This window comes from Taeniopygia guttata, chromosome 1 (assembly GCF_048771995.1).
Source record: "Taeniopygia guttata chromosome 1, bTaeGut7.mat, whole genome shotgun sequence".
NCBI classification, from domain to species: domain Eukaryota; kingdom Metazoa; phylum Chordata; class Aves; order Passeriformes; family Estrildidae; genus Taeniopygia; species Taeniopygia guttata.
This window is the reverse complement of record NC_133024.1, coordinates 3,528,080-3,538,808: the sequence shown is the minus strand read 5'-3', so window position 1 is coordinate 3,538,808 and position 10,729 is coordinate 3,528,080. Positions and strand designations below refer to the sequence as shown.

Below are 10,729 nucleotides of genomic sequence, written 5' to 3'. Positions count from 1 at the left end.
TCTCTGCTAATTACTGTTCATTTTCCTTAGAGATTTTGGCTTTTCAACTGAGTTCTCACCTTGTTGAACACAAGTGTGTAGACCTTAAAGCCAAATGTAGAAAATGAAGATTGCCCCGTTTTTGCCAAGGTTTGCTTGATGCAAGGCAGGATGCTGTGCATGCACTCATCCTGATTTAAGCACTGTGAAAATCAGTCAGGAGTCCTGAAGTCAAAATCATTTTCCTGTATTGTAAATTTAATAAGGGTTCTTTCTACATGTAACCCTTGTTATACTTTCCAATAGCTTGGATTTTATTTGCACAAAAGAATTGACAGAGTAAGATATCTCAGAGTAGCTCCTTTGTTGCAGAGGGTTTAAAACATAGATATTTATAGTACTGAAACAAGGTTTTTGCTATAGAAATTTGTTTTGTCTGAAAGAGTAAGTAAAATTGAGTAAATAATTCTGTTTGAAAGCCTTTTTTATTAGGATTGGTTCTAATTACACAAATTTCAGCGAATATGTTCTGTAGCTGTTATGGGCTCGAAAATAATTTTTTCTTTTGTTCTGTGCAGTTCCACAGGCATGAGAACTTGCAGAGGTAATTTATTATTGTTATTATTGTTCTAAGACAGGTAGGGCAGAGTATCCAATTTGCATGTTTTCTCTACTGCAAAAATTCAGTGTTTATCATTTATTGACTTTCTATTTTCACATAGATGAAGATGGTCCTTTTTTTTATGTGTCTTTGTCTAATTTTCTTGAATTACCCTTCTCTTCTAATTTCCTTAGTCTGGAGGTTAGAAAATAAGTCAGAAATTCTCTTTCTTGTTCTGTTGACTGTACTTTTATTTCTACTTATTCTTCAGTTTAAATGGACTTTGGAAGCTCAGAAAATATACAAATTCAGTAAGCAATGATAATTCTTCCTAAAGAGGCTTCCTGGAGGTCTTAATTCACATAGGAGGTGGCATGCTAATTACTCTATCCTAGGTGGAAATGAAGTAGCTCTAATTCTGAAATTTGTTCTTCTTAAAATGGGAAAAAGAGGTATCCTACTTGTTACTTAGTAACAAATATTTAATTTATTCTTTTTCCTTCTTCTAACTTTTCAGTCAAATCTCCAAGCCAGACTGAGGAGTATTTTTTGGGCAGGTTCACTTACAGAAGAAATTCTAGGGTGGAGTTTAATAACACCAGTACTTAAAGTACTGAGTGACGCAGGGGTGGGGGAAGGAAAAGAATACAAAAAGAATATGAAAACACCTGGCTGTCAGTGAGAAATTTTAATTGAACATATCAAACCTTGTGAAGAAAAATAGGGTAATGAGATGTGAAGTATAACTTGAGGGGCTAGAAAGCAAATGTCAAGTGAAAGTGCTCCATGTTCTTACTTTAAAGTATACCTTTTTATATCTTTATTTTACCAAAAAACAAATGCAACTACACAGTCTGTGCATTTTTGTAGCAAAATGATTTTTCCCCCCAAACTGTTTGTGAAATCTTTCATGAAAATTGAGCCTTTAATTGAAGACAGATTGTTGACAAGTCAATTTTAGCTAGGCAAATACATACAAAGTTGTATATTCTAACCACTTTCAAGGAGCTTAACTGGTGACTCTGTAGAAATGATACCTAGAAAGTCACAGGAAATAAATTTTAAACCTAATATCTTTGGGCTTGATTTAGGATTGGCTCAAAAAAAACCTGTACGACTGAAATTAAATTAGTTAATCTGTTAAAACCTTACAGATTAATCTTATAAAAGAAGACTAAAAAAGATCAATCAAAAACTGTATTTAAAAGTGGTTTTTAAATGGAATTCAGATTGCAAAGGAAAACCAGTTGATCTTTAAATATCTCTGCTACAACTGGGTCTTGGCTTCCTTGTAATGAAAAGAAAATGGGGAGTGGGGAAAGGTTTTAACTTGAGTTAGTTCATTTGGTATTGAAGATGTTGTAAAAGAGTACTTTCTCTATGACTAAGGAGGCTGAGAAAGCCTTTATGATCTTGGGCTAAGGTTTACCTGCCATGTTAAATGTGAAAATGACAATTTGAGATGCCTTCAGTAGGGCTCCACTTTGGATTAATTCAAGTTTACTAAAATAAGTTAAATTCCTCCTCCCTGCTCCCTGACTAAGGACAGGTGCTTGGTTTATCAAAATAAGAAATATTTTATAACGACTGGACTACACTGAAGGAATTTTGCAAGAGTGGTTGTTAATTCTGAGGATTTCAAAATCTTAAAGAAAATATTGCTTTAAAAGAAGCACAAGAAGACACTGTCAAAAAGGCTTCCGAATAACCACTGTACTTACTACAAGGAAACCCCAAACTGGTTGAAATGGGAATTCAGTCAAGTTTGCTTTTGTGTTTGATATGAAGGCATCTCTTTACTACACTTGATGTCATGATATTTGATTTCAGTCTTGAAATTATAATGGACTCGTTTTTCCAAATAGGCCCTTTTTTCACAAAAGATATCTCACTTGAACTTGATATGGTAGGTGAACATTAAGAACAAGGTCTCTTCCTTCATGAAGGTGTATTATAGTTTCAGAATCTGTAAAACTGCTGGAAAACAGACATGAAATACTTTTCTTTCCTCTTAGGAAAATAAAAGACTCTTCATTTTTGCTTTTTCAATGCAACTGTTTCATTGTGTAACCAGCAGCATTTTCAAGCTGTTCTCAGAAGTTTTGCACAATTTTTTTGAATTTCTGCAGAGTATCTAAAACCAGCTTTTACGGATGTGTTGTCTGAAGAAAGCAGAGAATATTGCTCAGAATTACTGCTTAGCTGATTAGTTTTATTTTAAGATAAATTAACAAAATGCTAAGGTCAATTGTATGAAAATGTCAGTGTCCCATGTGGTGACCATATGTTAATTGCTGGAGCAGACCCACAAATACAGATTCTTAGTGTAGCCATCCTGTACTAGAGAACTAGAGAAAAACAGTACTTGGGGTTAGCAAACCCACACATTACTAGCAGTGAGTAAAATTCCAGATTATATTGAATGGGGATGCTTCCTAGCTTATTTTCTAGTTGATTACTTCCTTGATTCTGACGTGGTTGACTTTCAGCCTACTTCTTTCACATGATTAAATCAAGACATTGTGTTTGCAACCAAGTAATTCTGCCACTTTTCTTTTTCAGAGTATTTTGATGTCAGTAAGTATTCAAAAGCATAGACTACTTGAATGCAGTGTCGAGTGCCATTTAATGATTTTTTTTTCTTCAAGAGTAGATCAGATGTATAATTATACTGGCAAAATATTAAAACACTCTGGGTAAACTTCTACTGATAAGGGAGTTACTATTGAATTTGGTCCTATATATGATTTTTTTCCTGTTGCTGTTCTGATGTTTCATCAGAATAGAAATGGATTAAAATATATTTATACTCTGTTATCTTTTGTGATTGTGTTGGTACAAAACATGTTTAATGGAAAATTTGTCTAATATGGACAATTTATGCCTTTCCACATGTTTGCTAGCTGCATTATGTTAAAATACAGCACTCTAACTGAACCTGAGCCAAAAGATGTGTGATCTTAGACCAGAAATTCTCCCTGGAAATGTATAAACATTCAAGACATCATCTGATTGAAAAGTCTGACTTTTGCCCTGTGGTCTCATACTGAAGGTCCTGGCATCATTTGATGCTTTTGCTCTCTAGTGGGGACAGCTCAGCTAAAACTCAGCAAGCTGAGTAACTGTAGAACTCAGACCGAGTAGAATGACACTTTTCTACTTCAGATAGCTGCTTTTTATCTGCTTTCACTGTAAATTTGTGCAAGGGTTTGCTATAGCTGTCTCTGCCTTTCTTGGTAAGATGATGCAGAGGCAGGAAATACAGGCTAAAATGCATTAGAGCTCAATGGATTGTTTCTGTTTTGCTATAATCCCCTTTTTCTGCAGAAAAAATATATAAAGAAGATACAGGGGGAAAAGTGTACATAGTGTACACACCAGGAAAAGCATTATGTCTGGGGATGAGCAGAAGTCTGAGGACAAATAAATCTTTTAAGCTGTGATTGCAGTTGTCTTAAGTTTCAAAGTAGGTAGTTCCAAAGACTTAGGAAAATAGATAAGCTTTAATGATGCCCTAATGAAGCAATAGACACAGACACTGGCTTATAAGTAGGAAGTAAGCAGTAACAGTGTCTGTCCAAAAAGATCATTTTGCTTAGTGTAAAATGTTGGAGTTTATTTTAGTGACAGATTTGTGGTGCCTTTGTAGTACACCACACTGTGGAATAATATCCTAATAATATCCTGGTGGTAATATCCTAACTGGAAAACTCCTACAGACACATACAGGATGAATGCACTCTCCAATGTCATTAATAAAATAGTGGTCCTCCTGAAAGATGCTGGGTCTCATTCTTACAAAGGCAAAGATATAGTTGGAGATGCTTTGTTCTGAAAATAGAAAAAAAATCTTTGAACATTTGGGACATAGTAAACAATACTGGGTTTACTACTGAAGGCTGAAAGTGTGTGAATGTACTATCTGATTAATTTATTAAGTATAGTGATGTGGAGTGGGAAAATATATGTGGTCTGGAAAGTGAGGCCAAGGAGTTATGTTTGATAAGTATATAAGAAATAAGAGTAATGGTGTCTTAAGTTGGTGTTTGTTGCAGCACAGTAATCAGAATGTAAGTAAAGAGTGAAATTATCTTCATTATATCCACTGATGTGGTTTATTCCTGAGGTCTGTGGAAAAGACTGCTGAACATGTAACACACTAACTAGACAAGCATCACTGGATGTAATGAATGACAGTAAAACTAAAAGTTAACAGGGCAATACAGATCTAAAGAAATAACCACATCCAGGCTGTGGTGGGGACATGGAAATAAGCTACTGGAGAAACCAGTAAACACAACTTTCTCTTGAAAGCCCCAACTTTCAGTCTTTTTTCTCATGTCTGAAGCAGCAGCTCTGTCAGTTGTCTGTGCTGATGTTCTTTTCCTTGGGGAATTTTTTTAAACTTGACTTGTCAATCTCCTTTGAAATGGTGTGGTGTTGAATATCAAAGGGACTAGCCCTTTGCTGCTGGTCTCTGATCTGCTGTACTATCACATTCCCAATCTTTTCCTGGTTCTCTAATATTGTGACAAGGGATGGAAATCCTCTATTTTATAGTTAGCAGGGGGTTGCATTACTTATATAACCCTGCTTGAAAAGCATGGTCAAAATAATCATGAGTAGAATGGTAAGGAAAATCCTTTTTGACCAATATGTGAGAACTTCATGCAAGGTCAGTAAAGTTGTTCATATGTTGAAGTGAAACAACTGTCACGGAGTGTTTAGTAGGAGTTTTTAATACAGCTAATTAAACCACCTTGTTCTGAGGCTTGCAGAGGTCTCAAAGCAGAGAATGTTTAGCATGTTTTTGTAAAGCTCCTATGGTTATGAATTCACCTGACAAGAATTAAAAAAAAAAAAAAATCTCAAACAGACAAAACAAACCCAACTTGACTTGGAGTGCTGTCGAAATGTCTGCTCTTTGGTCACATTAGAGAGTCACAGGGTGACTTTGTAGTTCTGGGAATTTCTTGGAAAGTTTTGCCTTGGTGAAGGAGGCTACGGAGCTGAGATGTAGAAGCAGATTGTTATTCATCGTTGCAAGTTTCACAATTTATGGGGGAGAAAAACAGCAAAGTTCTTAAGAGTCTGGCCTTGAACCGTTTACTGTGGGTGGGTGAAAAAACTATATGGTAATGCAGAAGTTTTATTTTATATAGAAAACTTGCTAGGGCTTGAGAGTGTTGGAAGATGAAGCAGAATATTCTGTAAAACCCAAACTACATGGCCTTGGGTCTTCAATTCTATTAATGGATGTCAAAGGCAGTTTTGAATTCCAGAAGGGGACCACTGTCCATTCTTAGAGGTGTTACTTAACTGCAGTAAATAACTGCTCAGATGCCAGCCTTAGAATGGGGTCTTAAATTAACAGCATTGTGAAGCTTTTTCATGTTAAAGCTGCCTGAAGACTTGTGGGCCCTCCTGTATGGACTTACAGCTTATTTCTGTGGGTAAAAGAATGCTGATCTGAAAAAATGAAATGCTAACTTCAGAGTATTTGCAAACCTTACATCTCTCTTGGCAAGAGTATGGGTCAGCATATAGAATGCTTGAATGACTGCAAAAACTCGAGAATTGGATGATTAATCTTAGAGCTGGAAGGAGAGAGATTTGGAGGTCAAAATGAAACGATACCATATGATTCAATTCATCACTGTGTAGTACAAAAAATGGCCTAATAATATAAATAATAGAGTGAATAACACAAATACCATTGTAGCTGTTGATGATGTTGCTCTTCTTTTTTCTAAACAAAAATTGGCTAAAACTTACATATATGTTATGAGAATTTTGAGACATTATTCTAGACTGTACGCATCAATGTCTTGCTGTAGTTATAATCTTGCAGTAAGGTTTGTTTTTACCTCTCTATTTTTGTGTCATAATATTAGCTGAGTATGCTGAACTTGGAAGGAGAGTTAGCCTAATTGTTGCATTTCCTCGGCTTCATTGGCTGACATTTTTGTCATTTCTGTATGCCTTTATTTGATAAATAAAGCAGTCTTGGCCATCAAGTGTCAACATTATTGCTGAGGAGACACTGCAGAGATATAAATGCACATTTACTAAAATGCAATTTTAAATGTCTTCGAATTTCTACTGGGAAAATGGTACTTTGTTCAGAAGGGACTGAACTGTTGTGAGTTTTCTAGTGAATCAGGATTTGTGAAAAACGATGTAAGATTCTAAATATCAAATATTCTGGATTTCCTTCACCTCTGAAGCATGTACAGATATCTGTGTTCAGGGAAGCCCTTGGCTTCAGTAGCATCTCCAAGATGTCTTGCCTGCTTGGATTCCCCTTCAAACATGAGTTTTCCTGGTCGCTTCCAGGCACTCTATTATGGATGTTTGAATTAGATTAAGTCCAGCATCCAGCACATGAGATAAAATAATGAATAAATATCCCTGGACACAGCCAGAGTCCATAATTGTGTATGGACCTGAACAGCTGCACCAAATGTGGTGGTGTGCTCTTTGAGTAGGAGACTGGATTGGATGTTCTGTAGAGATCCCATTGGAAATTGAACTAAGACTTTTTCTTCAAAATGCAATAATTTTGAAGAAAATTAATTTCTTATCAGAATTAGATCAGCCCTAATAAAAGCTGATGAATCAGTGATAATATATTTTTTTTACAAAGCCAGTAAGTTGTCTCTGAAAGACCAGAACTAGATTTTCTCTATATTTTAACTTCTTCTATTACTATGATTCAGGCAAGGATTTACATAGGCTAGCCAAAGATCCTAATCTTGAAATAACTTTACTTTTGCATTCTGCTCTCTGGAGACTTTTCCTAAATTACTTGTGTATTTTTTTGTATTTTTTTGTTTGTTTTGATTGCTTTTTTTTTGAGGGGGGTGGTTTGGGGTTGGGTATTTTTTTGTTGGTTGGTTATTTTTTTGTTTTGTTTTGGATTTTTTTTTGTTTTGTTTTTCATAGAAGAAATATGTTGGATTTGTAAAGTTTATTCTCTCCTATGAACCAGAGAACTTGTTTTAATATTTCCAGTTTACAAAGTGTCAATTTATAGATGGAATATTTCTCAAATGTGAAACTCAGGGTTACCTATGCTAGACAGTACTAGAAATGCAATATGCTTACTATAACCATACAGCAGCAAACCATTAGGCCCCTATAAACAGAGGTTATGGCAGGGGGCTTTTGTGAACAAAAGCCTGAAACAAAATTATTAAGAGAAGATGATTGTTCTTAAAAATCTATTAGTAGCTAAGCACTGTGAAGATCAGTGCCAGTGTTTGACACCTGTAGTTTTATTTTATTTTTTTTTTTTTTTGGTAATGTTACATAGAATACATCTGGGTAAGAGATGAGAGGCAGAGCTTTGACCTTGTTATGTGCACTTAACTAACTTCAAATTAACAACATCTCAAGCATATCAAACATCAGAACATGTGAAAAAACAGCTGAAATAATGGAAGACAAACACAGCTAATTATTGCTAATATAGTGATAACTATATGAAGTGTAACTAATCCCTCCTTGATATTTTATTACTGTTGTTTCCATTTCTTATTATCCTTACTTTAGAATTGAGAACAATGCAGACATTAGTTTAACCAGTTCTGAGAGCTGTACTCCTCCCTTTGCTGGGTCCCTTTCCCTTGCTGCAGTTTTAGTTTCCAAACACAGTAAACTGTAAAAAAAAAGACTGAGTGATTGTAACCTCTCACTGCCTTTTCTTTTCATGTTTGTTTCCTGCAATAAAGGAGATTTAATTCCATTCATTTATTCAGTCTGACAGGTGGGTTACATCAGTACAGCATGAGAATGGATAAAACATCTTTTTGCTGGAAGCCTCGCAATCCAGGTAATTTTATTTATTTTAGTATAATAAGCATCTAATCCATGGTCAGACACTGCCTGAAGCCTCTGTTTATCTGCAGTGTTGGAAGGGATTTTATTCATGCCATGTGTCTCAGAACCATAAGAGTCTTGAAAAAGACTGTGAACCAGAAACAATTGCAAAATCAATTCTGCAAGAGCTCCTTCCTTTTTGGAAAGTTTGCCACTTATCCAGGCTCTGTATTTGAATGGTCAAATGTAAATAACCTTGGGTTTGAGTTTCTGAGTAACTGCCAAAAGAAGTTAGTCAAAAAAGAAACTGGGAGGTTAAGGGAACTGGGAAATTGAAAGTCTTTTGCGTTAAATACACAATACTAATTATTTAGAAAATGTTGATGCTGATGCATAGCTTTTTTAGAGCTGGCTGACATGTGGCCACAAAATTACCTGTCTTTCAGAAAACCTTAAAAATTAATGCCCTTGAAATTAGTAGAAACAAATCTATTTTTTTAAAGAATTTGGTACGTGTTTTCCACCCACTCTGGAAACTTGTGCTGGATAGGACTGAGTGAGTGTTTTGGGAAGGATCTGGGTGGTTCACGGGTAGATTGAGTTGTAAAAACCTCTTTTCTTAATCATCTTCTTTCTAAAAAGGCTTTCAGATAGAATAGAGAATAAGGGCACTTCTGTACAGATACGTGTATATATATATATATATATATGTACATACACACTGGCCCATCTAGCATCTCTTACCTGGATGAGGAAAATCTCTCTCTCACCTGGCCACCAGATGGGGGCATTGCAAAGATATTGATTAATCGGTAAATTCATCATATCAGTGATTCATTTGCATATAAAAATCACCTCCCTGTGTCTTTTATTCCACATTTTTATAAGCATTGCACACAAATGAAATGCCTCATCAAGTAATTTGAAATAACATGAAGATGTCCATAAGAAAACACCCAATAAAATTTCTAAGGATTGCTTCAAATATAAAGGCAGATTTTTTTTTTTGCTTTTTGGATGTTTCTTGGTTTTGATTCATACTTCTCACTGTTGGACATAAAAGGTTTTTTCCCTTATCAGTTTTGTCATTAGTTTACCAAATGCTGCTTTGGCGAGCATTACAAAATTCTGGTTTTTATTGCATATGAAAATACAGTGTAGGTTGTGTTTTTCATTGGATAGCCACCATCCATTTTCATGATAGGTTAAATTATCCTACTATCTTTCATAGAGAGAAAGAGCCTGATTCTGTTTGGATTTTGTTCTTAATCCTCTAAGGCAGCTGAAAAATGAAGAAATTTCTCTGCAAGCTAAAAAAAAAACCATAATGGTTTCCAGTTGTTTATATGTAAAGGTTGGTTTAAATATATTAGGAATGGGGTTTGTCCAGATATAAACTAGAAAAAAAGCATATAAACTTGTAAAAGTCATGGAAACTAATTGATGTAAAAGTCCATTCTCATGATTAAAACTTTCAAAATGTATCTTTGAAGTAATAAACTATAGATTTCTACATTAAGCAGATGATTACTTAGGGTATTTTCTAAAGATTTTTTTTCTTATTAAGCAAGACCTTTCTTAGAAAATATCCTATATGGGAAGATATATAACTGCATGTTTCTAAATAAAAGGTAAAATTCTTCTACTTAATGACAAAAAAAGAAAAAAAGCTCACTTAAAGAACCATGATATTCCTTAAGTAGAAGATGAACATTTTTTAGGCTGACATTAATTCATGCCAGGTCTGTAATCTTTATCATGAGAGACAAGATAGAAAATGCCCTGTGGTTTGCTGATCTGATAAAGCAAACAGATTTGAGGAGAAACAGCAGAATGAAAACAGATGAGATCTCTGTTATGGGTCTCTTTGTAGTGCTTCAATAACGTAAAAAAAGTATTTCTGTAATTTTTGAAGGTTGGGGATAACTCTTTAAATTTATATCATAATAAACTTCTGTTTCTTGTAGAGCTGCATTCTGCATTCTCTTTTAGAGTGAAAAAGGTGTAACATAACTTAATAAAAAGCATCTTTTTTGTTGTGGATGGAAACAAGCATGTAAAATAGTTTCTATTTCAAACCTTTATTTTTTTAAGAAACAAGTGGGGAAATTGTGGGCATAGTTAGTTCCTTATCTTCCCACAATTTATCTTCCCACTCTGAATAACACTGTTCACACATTTATATTCAGAGTATATAAATTCAACCAGTTTAGTCAAGCTGTCTTTCTATAACTTGCTTCTACTCCCTTCTTAAGCAGGTTGTCTTTTGCCTTTGAATTTTTGTTGCACTTATAAATGTTTCATAATTTTCTCCCTTTGTTTTTTATA

General features: G+C 34.7%; 1 long non-coding RNA gene across 3 annotated transcripts in view; it reads left to right on the top strand.

The window, feature by feature from the left end:
• The first annotated feature begins 5,652 nt into the window (after nucleotides 1-5,652).
• Nucleotides 5,653-10,729, top strand: part of LOC140685257 (uncharacterized) — a 112,223-nt gene continuing 107,146 nt past the window's right edge. Inside the window, exons 1-2 of one of the 3 annotated variants that reach the window (XR_012058599.1) lie at nucleotides 5,653-5,888; nucleotides 8,341-8,414. This is a non-coding gene — a long non-coding RNA (uncharacterized lncRNA). The remainder of the gene's footprint in view (nucleotides 5,889-8,340; nucleotides 8,415-10,729) is intronic. The other 2 variants (XR_012058587.1, XR_012058580.1) reach the window with 2 other exon arrangements.